The sequence below is a fragment of the Euprymna scolopes genome, chromosome 2 (genome assembly GCF_053919585.1).
Source record: "Euprymna scolopes isolate OS-2025 chromosome 2, ASM5391958v1, whole genome shotgun sequence".
Taxonomy (NCBI): Eukaryota; Metazoa; Mollusca; class Cephalopoda; order Sepiida; family Sepiolidae; genus Euprymna; species Euprymna scolopes.
This window is the reverse complement of record NC_136483.1, coordinates 31289332-31301891: the sequence shown is the minus strand read 5'-3', so window position 1 is coordinate 31301891 and position 12560 is coordinate 31289332. Positions and strand designations below refer to the sequence as shown.

The window sequence follows — 12560 nt, the reverse complement described above, 5'->3', positions numbered from 1 at the left end:
GTCTTGTCTCTCGGTGGTGACGGTTATATTGTTGAGAAAGGTATGAACCTGCCGCAACTTCTTATTTACGGGTCGACAGCTCTGTTCAGCATATTTCAACTGATATATAACTCAGCATCGACTACAGCTTGTCTCCTGTCAACCGTAACCATCACAACGACAACCGAGACAACAGTAGCAGCTACATCAAAACGTAACAATTTTCAGCGATAAATTAGAAGACATCTCAAAATCATCATCATAAACACCATCCCTTCCTGTCGATAACTGAATCATGAACTCTTTCCTCACAAATTATTTCTAGTTATAAATAAATAGGAAAAAAATGTATTCCCAAGCGGGGAATCGAACCCCGGCCGCCGCGGTGAGAGCGCGGAATCCTAACCACTAGACCACTTGGGAATCTGATACCTAGTTTTAATGTATAACTATATAAAACATTGTTTACTATCCTATCTATTTATCTTTAATGACTGCCATTGAACTGCTGGCTTTTTACTCAAAACTGAACCGTTGTTTTTCAAGTACACACTACAGATAGGTATAACCTTTTTGAACGTATTTTATAGTGATGGGAAGATTCCAATATTTTCCCAATTCCGTATTAAATTTCCGATTCCGATACTATTGCGAATTCCGATTCTTTATAAATCTGTAAATATTTCATTATAAAATTGTTATTTTTCCCGATTACCATAAAATCACACGTTAAATGTGCATATATATTCTCAAACATAAAAAACACTTTTGTGGGTTTTTTTTATATAGGCATCACTACTTATCAAGGCCAAGAGCCCACTCGAGGATAAGGGTTTAAGCGTGTACAGTAGAAATTGGACAATATAGTAACCGTTAGTAATGGAGATTCGGTAAATTTGTTAACTTATATGGAACGGCTAATCAAAAACTTGTTTACGTTAGACTTGAAGACAACCATATTGTAGTCAGCTGGAAAGCAGGAAAACAGAAGACAATTCCATAGGCGTGCAGTTCTAAGAAAGAAGCTTTGCTCATGGAATCTACGCTTAGGTTTAGGCACAGATAAAGAGTGGGGGGGAACTAGTGATAGTGTTTTCTGCTAGACGGGTGTTTCTTGTGAAAGTTTGGCGAGGGGGGACCATAGATTGGAGCTCAGCCGAGTACCTGCCATGAAAATAACGATAAAGCAGAGACAAACTCGCAACATCTCTTCTGTGAGATAGAGGTTGCAGGGAAGAGAAAAGGGCATCCCCCACAAGGCTACGAAGTTTATTTTGAACTCTATCAAGACAGGATAAGTCCTTTCTAGCAGCTCCTGCCCAGATGTGGCAACAGTACTCCATACTTGGACGTACCTGGCTCTTATATAGATAGAGAATTGCATCAGCAGTGAGATATCTACTGAATAGATAGAAGGATCCCACCATTTTTCCAGCGGCCTTGGCAACGGATTTAATGTATGTGTTCCATTTCAGATCAGGAGTAAAGGTCAAACCCAGAAGCTTGTCAAAACTTGAGGCCTCCTCAAGACGAGAGCCATTCATTTTAATTGATGCCAGATGAGGATCAGAGCGTTGATGATGTAAAGATAAAAGCTTGGTTTTAGATGCATTAAAAGTAACAAACCACCTCTTTCCCCATTGTACCACTTGCTCAAGATCAGAGGAGAGAGAATCAGAGAGAACATGGTCGTTTACGGTCTTAGATGTGCTACCATGGATAGTATTGTCATCAGCATAGATGTCTACGAATGATGTAAGGATGTGATTTGGAAGATCATTAATATAGATCAGGAAAAGAGTTGGGCCTAAGATGGACCCTCGAGGGACTCCAGCATTAATACTAAGAGCGTCTGATTTCTGCCCATCAACCACTACTCTTATGAACCTATCAGAGAGAAATGATTTAGTAATTGAGAAGACATTTCCAGCTATACCATAGCTGGAGATATGTGAAGTAAACCTTTATGCCATACTCTATCAAAGGCCTTTGATATGTCAAGAGCAAATGCCCTAGAAAGGTAGCCTCCGTCGAGAGATTCGCTAATCCTATGAGATATACCTGTAAGCACATCTGCTGTAGATCTAGCAGAACGGAAACCATATTGCGTGTCACTAAGGTTATTTTTTCTGAGATGGTTGATTACGTTTGTATTTAACACAGATTCCAGCAACTTTCTGAGATGGTTGAATACGTTTGTATTTAACACAGATTCCAGCAACATACTCATGACGCACATGAGACTTATTGGCCTGTACTGTGAGGAAGATGAGCGATCACCTGAATTCTTAAATACGGGGCATACTGATGAGATAAGACAACGTTTAAACAGTTTTGTAAGTATGGGCGCTAGTTCTGGTTGAAGTCTCTTGAGTACTATAATTGGAATACCGTCAGGGCCGGTTGCTTTACTGGAATCAAGGTTTTTGATTAGCTTGGCAACATCACGTACAGATATATGTATATCACATAGCATATTTTTTGATACAGGAGGAAATATTGGAGGTTGGCAGCCTTGGTCGCAAAGGGTAGAATTAGCTGCAAAGTTCTTGGCAAAGAGTTTGGCTTTGTCTGATGCTGATAGGGTTACCCCAGGTCCATTTATGAGAGTTGTGATAGAGCACACGCTTCTGTTCGGGATTCTGTTTGCTATTTGACAAAACTGTTGGGAACCAAGCTGCTGCTCAGCTACTTTGGAGTTGACGGACTGAGCATACAACTATCTTGCGTTCTTTATTACTTTTTTACAGTGGTTGCTGGCAGTTCTGAAAACAGCTTTAGTCTCAGTACATCTATTACGTTGGAAGCAATGGAAAAAGTGATTTCTATGCGCAATGGCAGCAGCACATTCTGAGGAGAACCACGGCTGGCTGTTAGGTTTTTGTTGGAATTTTTCGAGTTTATGAAACGGTCAGTACCAACAGTTAACCATTCCGTCAGGTCTGATACTATAGAGGGCACATCCTTTTGAAACATCGAACGCAAAGGTAGATCTGATATAAATGTGCGGAAGCTATCCCAGTCAGCCATAGAGTATCGATATACTGTACGATGGAGAGGTACATCTGGGGACTTATTACAATTCATTTTTATCTTAACTGATACAACTGAGTGGTCGGAAGATCCAAGTGGAGACAGAACAGAAGTTGAACACAGTTCAGGGCAAGTTGTGAGAAAGAGGTTTAGGAGACTTGAATACTGGCCATCAGTATCGGGAACACGGGTGGGTTCGTGAACAATCTGAGTGAGGTCATAAGCAATGGAGAAATCATGACAGAACCTCCCCTCACCATCGGTATTGTTTGAGTAAGTTAATCATTCCACATTGTGAACATTGAAGTCTCGACAGACATGAATATTAGCTGAAGGATAAGCAGATAGGGCGTGATCAGTTTTCTCATTTTAAAGATAGTAACTCCGCTGTTGTGGGGGCGATAGAGAGCAAATATAAATTCAGCACATATAGGGTAAGTTAGGATCTTCTCTGGAGATTTCCCTACCACATGGAAAGCCATCTTTTATATAGGAACATATTCCTTGGCGAATTTTATCTTTACTGGTAATTTGAAATCAATAAATATCATTTTATTATTATCGTTATCAGTGGAAGATTTTGTTTTAAACAAAACCAACTAAAAAAAATAATTAAAGGAATCGTTTTGGCATCGGAAAATAGGCACAAACTTTTACGATTCCAATACCAATTTCGATTCCTGATTCCGATTCCGAATATTCGGTTCAAGGCTATGATTTTAATTCGCTTTCTGATCTACTGTGATCTAATTTTTCTACATTGTTCACTGGACAATATTTCAAAAGACTGCATGAAAACAGTTTTTGAGCGGGGTGGGGAGGACGAAAGTATTCGTTAAAGTGATGCAATTAAATAAGTTGACGTTTGAATGGGATTTGGCTGTTTACAATTATATATGGATTACTGTAAAACAATCAATTAATGAGCCTAAAAATAAAAATCATTAAATGTTATTTAATTAAAAATCAGTTCAATATTTCAGTTTCTTTATCAGTTCTTACTATTATTTATCTGAAAACAACATATTGTACTTATGAGCCCTAAACTATATATTTTTATAAACTTGCGTAACTATATAGATGAGAAAATGTATTTAGGTTCAGTTTTGTTTTACAAAATACTTATTTTTTTCACCTTCATAGCATCGTTAATAAACTTATTCATGGCTTGACCTCTGCAAACTTTTATGTTTACTTTACATAAATTAATTACTTGCATATCGTATTGATAGTTTGAATAATTATAATTTCTAAAATCGTTTACAATGTTGTCTTAATTAAATGGTACAAGCGGCTTTCAGAAATGTGGATATTTGTTTTTATGGAGTATCTAATAAAAATTTAATTCCGCATCGAAAACCAATATCAGCTATACAAGTTCCGCCTTGAAAACCAATTATTAGCTATACAAAAAATATATACATTTTTAGATTTACATTATAAAAATTATAATTCCTCATGGTTCATTGTTTAAAATTAAAAAAATATATATAATTAGTTTTCGTCAGATATAACAGCCATTCATTGTAGTAGCAATAGAAAAGTAGCTGTTATATCAGTAGTAGTGTAGACGAATCAAACAAGACCTAGATTTAAACCAGTGGGCAAATACTACCGAAGCAATCACCTGGTTTAAAAATATAGAAAACAAAGATAAATGTACGTTTATACAGTTCGACATCATAGACTTCTATCCCTCGATATCCGAAGAACATTTTAACATTGCCCTAGAATTTGCCGAGGCATACATTGATATATCTTCGGAAGAAATCAACATCATTAAAAAATGTAGAAAATCAGTTCTAATAAATAACAATAACCAATGGATAAAAATTGAAATGATAAATTCGTTTGATTTGCTAATGAGTGCCAGGGATTCTGCAGAGGCATTAGATCTTGTGGGATTATTCATTCTATATACCCTCACAAGCATATTTGATACTACGGATATCAGCCTATATAGAGATGATGGACTAGCTATAATAAAAAAACTCCAACAAAGTCAAGGGAGATAACTTTAAGGAAATCATACACAAGAAAATGAAAAAATTAGGCCTAAAAGCAGACATATCAGCTAACATAAAAATAACAAACTTCCTTGACGTCACGAAAAATTTAGATAAAAACACATATGAACCCTACTTAAAAGATAACGCTCCTCTAATATACGTAATCCCTAAGTCCAATCACCCACCATCAATTATAAAACAGACTCCTAACTCGATCGTAAGTAGACTCAGTAATAACTCAAGCGATGAAAATGCATTTAACAGGTCAACCAATATCTATGAAACAGCCCTAAAAAAATAGTGGATACAAAAATATCGATATCAAATATAAGCAACAAAACACCAATAACTATAATAAAATTAAAAATACAAGAAAAAGAACTATATTGGTATACGGCCCCATACAATCAAATGTTAAAAACAAAACTTGGCAAGAAATTTCTAGATCTTATTGAAAAACACTTTCCCGCAACCAACCCCTTGCACAAAATATTCAATAAAAATACCATAAAGTTATCCTACAGCTGCTGCGAATATTTAGAGATGATAATTAAAGCACATAATAACAAAATACTAAATAAAAACAATGTAAACAACAAAATAAACAATAAAAAGGTAGACAATATGACAAAAATAAAACTAACACTAGCAGAAATAATAATAATAATAATAATAATAATAATAATAATAATAATAATAATAATAATAATAATAAACTAACCCCGGACAAGAACAACCATACTAGAAATAAAAATACTAATAACGAACAAGATAAATGCAACTGTAGACACCGCACACTTTGCCCACTTCAAAATAAATGTCTAACCAAAAGTGTAGTTTACCAGGCCACAATATTTGCGAAAGAAGCCCCGAATAACAAGAAATATTACGTCGGTATGACTTCCTTAGATTTCAGAACTCGATATTATGACCACAAAAGTACATTCAACAATAAAAAACATCGTATGAAAACAACACTAGCGAATAAATACCGGGAACCCAAAGAAGGCGGACATTCGCCGGTAGTCGAATGGAAATTAATAAGACAAGCTACCACGTGTAGAGACCTAGACGACCCATGTAGATTATGCCTTCATGAAATAGTTTCTATCCTGTACTTTAAAGAACCCCAACATCTATTAAACTGTAGAAGAGAAATAGCGAACAACTGTGTTCACAAGATGAAATTTACTCTATGATAGCGATACAGACTAGTTTTTAAACTAACAAAAACAAATAAATAAATTAAATAAACATGAATATACATAAACGATCACACACATATGTGTATGTATGTATATATATATATATATATATATATATATATGCATATATGTATGTACATATATATATATTTATTTATATCACAAGATAAAATTTACTCTATGATAGCGATACAAAATAGTTTTTAAACTAACAAAAACAATATAAAATAAACAAATAAATAAATTAAATAAACATGAATATACATAAACGATCACACACACATATATGTATGTACATATATATATATATTTATATATATCACAAGATAAAATTTACTCTATGATAGCGATACAAAATAGTTTTTAAACTAACATAAACAATAGAAAATAAACAAATAAATAAATTAAATAAACATGAATATACATAAACGATCACACACATATGTGTATGTATATATATATATATATATATATATATGCATATATGTATGTACATATATATATTTATATATAAACTAACATAAAAAAAACAAAAAAACCTAACCTAGATTTAAAACAGGTCAAGAAACTAGATATCCAGGCTAAATAGAGCACACACAAAGGAACAGGTCAACCAGAGGTCAAATAGGCCTTTGTCAGATAAGTGCATGTTCATTGGCTGATGGAAAAGGCGCGGTGGATACTAGAAAGCTGATTTGCTAACTAAGATCTTAATAGAAGGTGCGTGTATAAAAACGACAGACAACCACAAAATTCGCGCATAAGCCTGAAGAGTCATAGAGTGGATGAAACGCGGAATATTCAGTGTAGCTTAATCGCGATATATATTTTATAACTTACTATATATATATATATATATATATATTGAAAATAATTACGTATGTAAATGGATACGTTTTGAAGGCTAAAAACAACGCATTTTTTGTAAAAAAAAATTATTTGCTTATATCAGATAAATTTCTACGCTACACATCATTATAAATGAAGAATCTGTTGTTTTCTTTCTTTTTCTTGACCGCATGGTGGAATTCTGCGTGCTAGAGTGTGTTAGTCTGTGGGTCTTGATAACGGCTCGATTTTAACAAATAAACAAAAACTAATGACGCATAACAACGCCAAGAAAACGCAACGGCAAAATCTGCCAAGCAGACGTTGCCGACGTCGTATTACCTCTCGTCTCATCCTCGACATAAGAAACGTTTTATAGTTATGTTCTATCATTTATTTCCCCAGGGAGCTTGTTAACGTGACCAGGACGTAAAAAACGTCTCAAAGACGAAAAAATAAGACGAACTTCCTGACAAACTATAGTAACACATCCTTTTCGTCCTCTGCTAGAGTAGGGTACATCTTTTTTCATGATTAATTGCGTTTTCTATTAAAATGAATTAACCATTTTAATGGATCATTTTATCAACTTTTTTCATAAAATAAAATCCACTAGGATGCATTTCGGTTTCTTAATTAAATGAGCCACGCATTCTACTGAATTACTTTGTGAAATAAAACTCAAACTACTAATTTGTTTACAAAAAAATAACTTATTAATTATACTTACGTGGATGGTTTTCCGTTTCTTAGAAAATAAGTTAACCATTTTAATTAATTATTTTATGAAAATTCTATTTTTCTGTCGATAAATAATTTTGCTGTTTCTAATGGACTATTAAAACAAGATCAAATTAAGCCCAAGGTAGACCGCAGAGTAACCGTTTCAAACGCATAAATAAAATCCGAAAAAAATGTATTAAGAATCAGATAGTTTTCATTTTTTTTTTATTGTTTTTAGTAACACAAATAATTTATAATACTCGATAGTTTAACAATATAATTTATATTAGCGTGTCTATACTATTAATAAAATTCTAAATGTTTATTTATTTATGTTTGTATATATATATATATATACAAATAAAACTTTCAAACGGATGCACCGAATTGAAAAATTCTTTCCCCCCCCCTGAAAGGTGTGAGTCCCTAGATTGTCCTTATCTATATATAGTTCGTAATAAATAACACGGAGTACCACAATAAGGGTTTTGGACCGTTTCGTGCAATTGTTGAAAAAGTTACCTGCTCATGTCAACAGAATTTAGTACTGTCTGTATAGAGTCACGGTAACATCTTTCGGAATGCGGACAGGATTTGTGGCGCAATGGATAACGTGTCTGACTACGGATCAGAAGATTCCATGTTCGAATCCTGGCAACGTCGTAATAATTTTAACCATCATTTTATCCAACGTTTACTTATTATCCTTACCCTTAGTTAGGGTTTTTTTTTGTTCAGTGATTTTTTTTGCGCATAAAATAAAGTGGAAAAATGACAAGTTCATTAATATAAAAAAAAAAAAAAAAAAACAAACAAAACAAAATGCTGAATTACACGAAGTGATAACCTGGGCGTGCAAATTGGAATCCATTCGTTCCACAGAAACTTTCAATCAAACTCACACCTGAACTTGAGTCTAAGCTCCTGGAGAATAGGCAAATAAAGTAAAGACTCATACATTTTTTTAATAACAGAGATTTTGTAAGACTGCAAACTTGATGATATTCATATATTCTTTTATATAAAAGACATTGTATGAAGAAGAATAAATACAAAGAAGGGAAAAATGGTTTAACTCCTCCTCCTTAATCTTCATCCTAATTACACGTCTTTCTATTTTCTCTCTCTTCATAATTTGCTTGTCGTGTGAAAAGTATAAACTTCCCATGTCTGTTTTCAATCTGAAAATGTCTGTTATTAAAGAGAACGAAATATAACTCCACAATGTTATTATATGTGATTTTGTATTTCATATGTTGTGGTTTGTCCACGTTTTGAGTTCAGTTTTTCGATACATTCTGGTTGGTTTCATGCTTATATCTATCATACACATCAGCGTTTACAAGCCAGGATTAAAGTGAAGTATCTGTTTTGATGCTACACTCAAATTAATTATTGTCCTTAGTCAATTGAGGGGAAACCTTTCTATACTTTTTTTTATTTAATCTTCACCCCAAACAAGGCAAGGGGGCTACTATCGGGGACATAATTTGCGGGGACATTATGAAGGGAAATGAGTAGAAAGATGTTTGTTCACATTAAACATCTGAATATCAGTACAGTTGGGAAAGCAGTATTCTGGAAGGGAGTTCCAAAGCCTTGCAGTTCTGAGGAAGAAACTATTGAAGTAAAAGGCTTTCTAACACCTAGGAATCTCTACTGTAAAGGGAAAGGGATATAACAGTTCATCGATGGGACGGAGGTTGAAGCCTAGATGACAGTTCAAGACCTATCAGGTTGGCGACTCTCTTTTGAACCCTGTTCAGGAGTGCGAGACAATCAGCAGATGCACCAGCCCAAATGTGACAACAGTACTCCATACATGGGCGAATGGTGGCCTTATAGAGATACAGGATACTTTCAGGTGTAAGTAGTTTTCTGGCACGGTAGAGACAGCCCACCTTCTTTGCAGCAGCCTTGGCAATGCTATCAATGTATATATTCCAGTTCATGTTCCCTGTAAACGTTAGGCCGAGGAGTTTAAAGGAAGTACTTTCAGGCAGTGTGTTCTTGGCCATTGCTATTGGTGGTAGAAAAGGTTTCTTGTAGTTGTTGAAGGAAACAAGCTTAGTCTTAGCAGCATTGAATGTGACCAATCATTTTTGTCCCCATTCCACTACAGATTGGAGGTCATCCTCTAGTATTTCTGCCATTTCCTTAGATATGTGTTCATTTGTTTTCCTCTCATGCCTGTTATAGAGGGTGGTTTCATCGGCAAATATACCCATCTCCGAAACAATTTTATCAGGGAGGTCATTTATGAATATCAGGAATAATAAAGGCCCAAGGATAGACCCCTGGGGTACTCCCGCATTTATATTATATTGTTTGGATGTACGACCGTCGAGGACAACTTGGATTTTTCTCTTACTTAAGAAGGATTTAATTACATTATGTATTTTTCCAGTGATTTTATATAATATCTCATTTTCCTTAGAAGACCATTGTGTCCATACCCTGTCAAAAGCCTTAGATATATTAAGGGCTACCGCTCTACTCTCCCCTTTTTTGTCCAGTGAACGGTATATACGTTCAGAGACTACAGTTAAGATATCTGCTGTTGAACGGGTTTGCCTGAATTCATATTGTTTATTGGTCAGGAGTTTAGCAGCTGTTAGGTGTTGGACTAGGGCTTGATTAACTTAGGACTCAAATATTTTGGCGAAAAGTGGGAGGAAGCTAATGGGGCGATAATTTAATGGGTCAATTCTTTCACCAGAATTATTGAAGACTGGTACCACAGAAGCGGTTTTCCAGCAGTCGGGAAAACAAGATTCGTAAAGGCATTTATTGTAAAGTTTGGAGAGAACTGCAGTAACCTCAGCAGAGCATTTTTTTATTAGCACAGCTGGGATGAGATCTGGTTCGCATGCTTTTGAGGTGTCTAGGTTTTTTTTATGATACCATGCACCTGAGAAGGGGTGATTTTCAAATCGTCTAGTGTGGCGTCTGCCGTAAAGGAAAGTCGAGGAGGGAGTGGTGTGCCAGCTCCAGAGTGGAGTTTGAGGCAAACCGACTGGCAAGCAGATTTGCCTTGTCGGTTGCCGTGCAAGCAACCTCATGATTGTTTGATAGTGGGGGAATCGTTGATTACCCATTATTTACTACACTGTTGCAGATTTTCCAAAAATCACGAGTCACGAGTGCCTAATTTCTGTGCTTCGATGCGTTTCCTGGTGGTTTCAGTGTATTCTGGCTTAGCTGTCGCTATTACTCTCTTACAATTATTTCTTGCTTCTATATACTTCTTTCTGTTTGAACTGGACTTATGTCGGTTGACTCTGTCGAACGCATGCTGCCTTTGAGCAATGGCAGCTGCACAAGCAGAGGTAAACCATTGAGGAGAGTGGGGCTTGTTGTAGAATTTCCGTGCCTCAATTGCAGTTTTGAACCATCCAGTGGTCTCATTTGCACACTGTTCAGCTGAGAGAGAAAAGATATTTTGCCATAGGGCATATCTGGTGTCAGTTGTTTTGTAATACATCGAAAAATATACTAAGGCAAATTTTTTTGGCCTACTTCCAGAGTTCCCCTTTTGTGTAAGCTGGTTTTCCCACACATTAAAATCGGCCTTGTGACACATTTTGCTTTCGTGGGGAAGCGAATAAATACCTACACATCATCAGCATGTGTATAAAACGTTGACAGATTTATATTATTAACGTTTATATCAAGAAGATGAACCATATTTAGTGTCCATCAATATTATAATTACTTCGTTACTTTACGATTGAATTCATATTTTCATCTTTTAAAATGAAAGCTCTTGGTTTAATTGGGAGGTACCTAGAAAACCCCATGATTTATAAAGCGGCGTTAATTCCTATATTCCTGTTTATTAGTATGTTCGCTATTTAAGTTTATTAGTTAAATTTGACTCTTATGATTCTCAACACGTTGCAATGATTGTGTAGCGACATTAAAAAATGCTTATTTGAATATGAAAAGAAGTATACCTTGCTCCATTTATTGTTGCGCACTATTATATAAACCTCGTTAAATTCATTGGTTTTTATCTTTGAATATTTTAAAACTGGAATATATATATATATATATATATATATATATATATATATATACGCAGAGAAATAAAAAAGGAACAAATCAAGTCATGTGTTCATCACTGTTTCGTCTTTATTTCGAGACTTCCTCAGGATAAATGAAATTAAGAAAACAAAACATCAGTACAAATATTTGAAAATATATTTTTAATGTAATGAAATGTATGACCATGTTGCATTTAAGAATTCTCATTATATATATATATATATATATATATATATATATATATATGTGTGTGTGTGTGTGTGTGTGTGTGTGCGTGTGATGATTGTATTGCTCTGGTCTCCTAAATGTTAATCCAATCTAATATCTGTATAATAAAAGATTGATAAATTCTTTTATTTTCACAACAATTATTGGCTACATATATGCATACATATTTCAGCTGTGATTTCTTTCGAAATCCATCGTCATCAGTCCACTAGTCTTAACTAATCGAAATACACTGAGTTTTTTTTTTTTCTTTTTTTTTTTTTTTTGCCAAACATATTTTTCTGGGCTGGGAAGAGAGTGAGAAAAAGGAAAATGACACCTTAAACATCCGCGATTTTGTCTCACTCCAATAGTGTCATATTATCGCAAATAATAATAATAATAATAATAATAATAATAATAATAATAATAATAATAATAATAATCATAGTAATAATAATAATAATAATAGTAATAATAATAATAATAATAATAATAATAATAATAATAGTAATAGTAATAATAATAA

The 12560-nt window shown here is 34.4% G+C and overlaps 1 non-coding gene across 1 annotated transcript; it reads right to left on the bottom strand.

Moving 5' to 3' along the window:
• Window positions 1-330: 330 nt before the first annotated feature.
• On the bottom strand, window positions 331-402 carry Trnae-cuc (transfer RNA glutamic acid (anticodon CUC)). Its single transcript has one exon. It is a non-coding gene; the product is annotated as a tRNA-Glu (tRNA).
• Window positions 403-12560: the final 12158 nt, after the last annotated feature.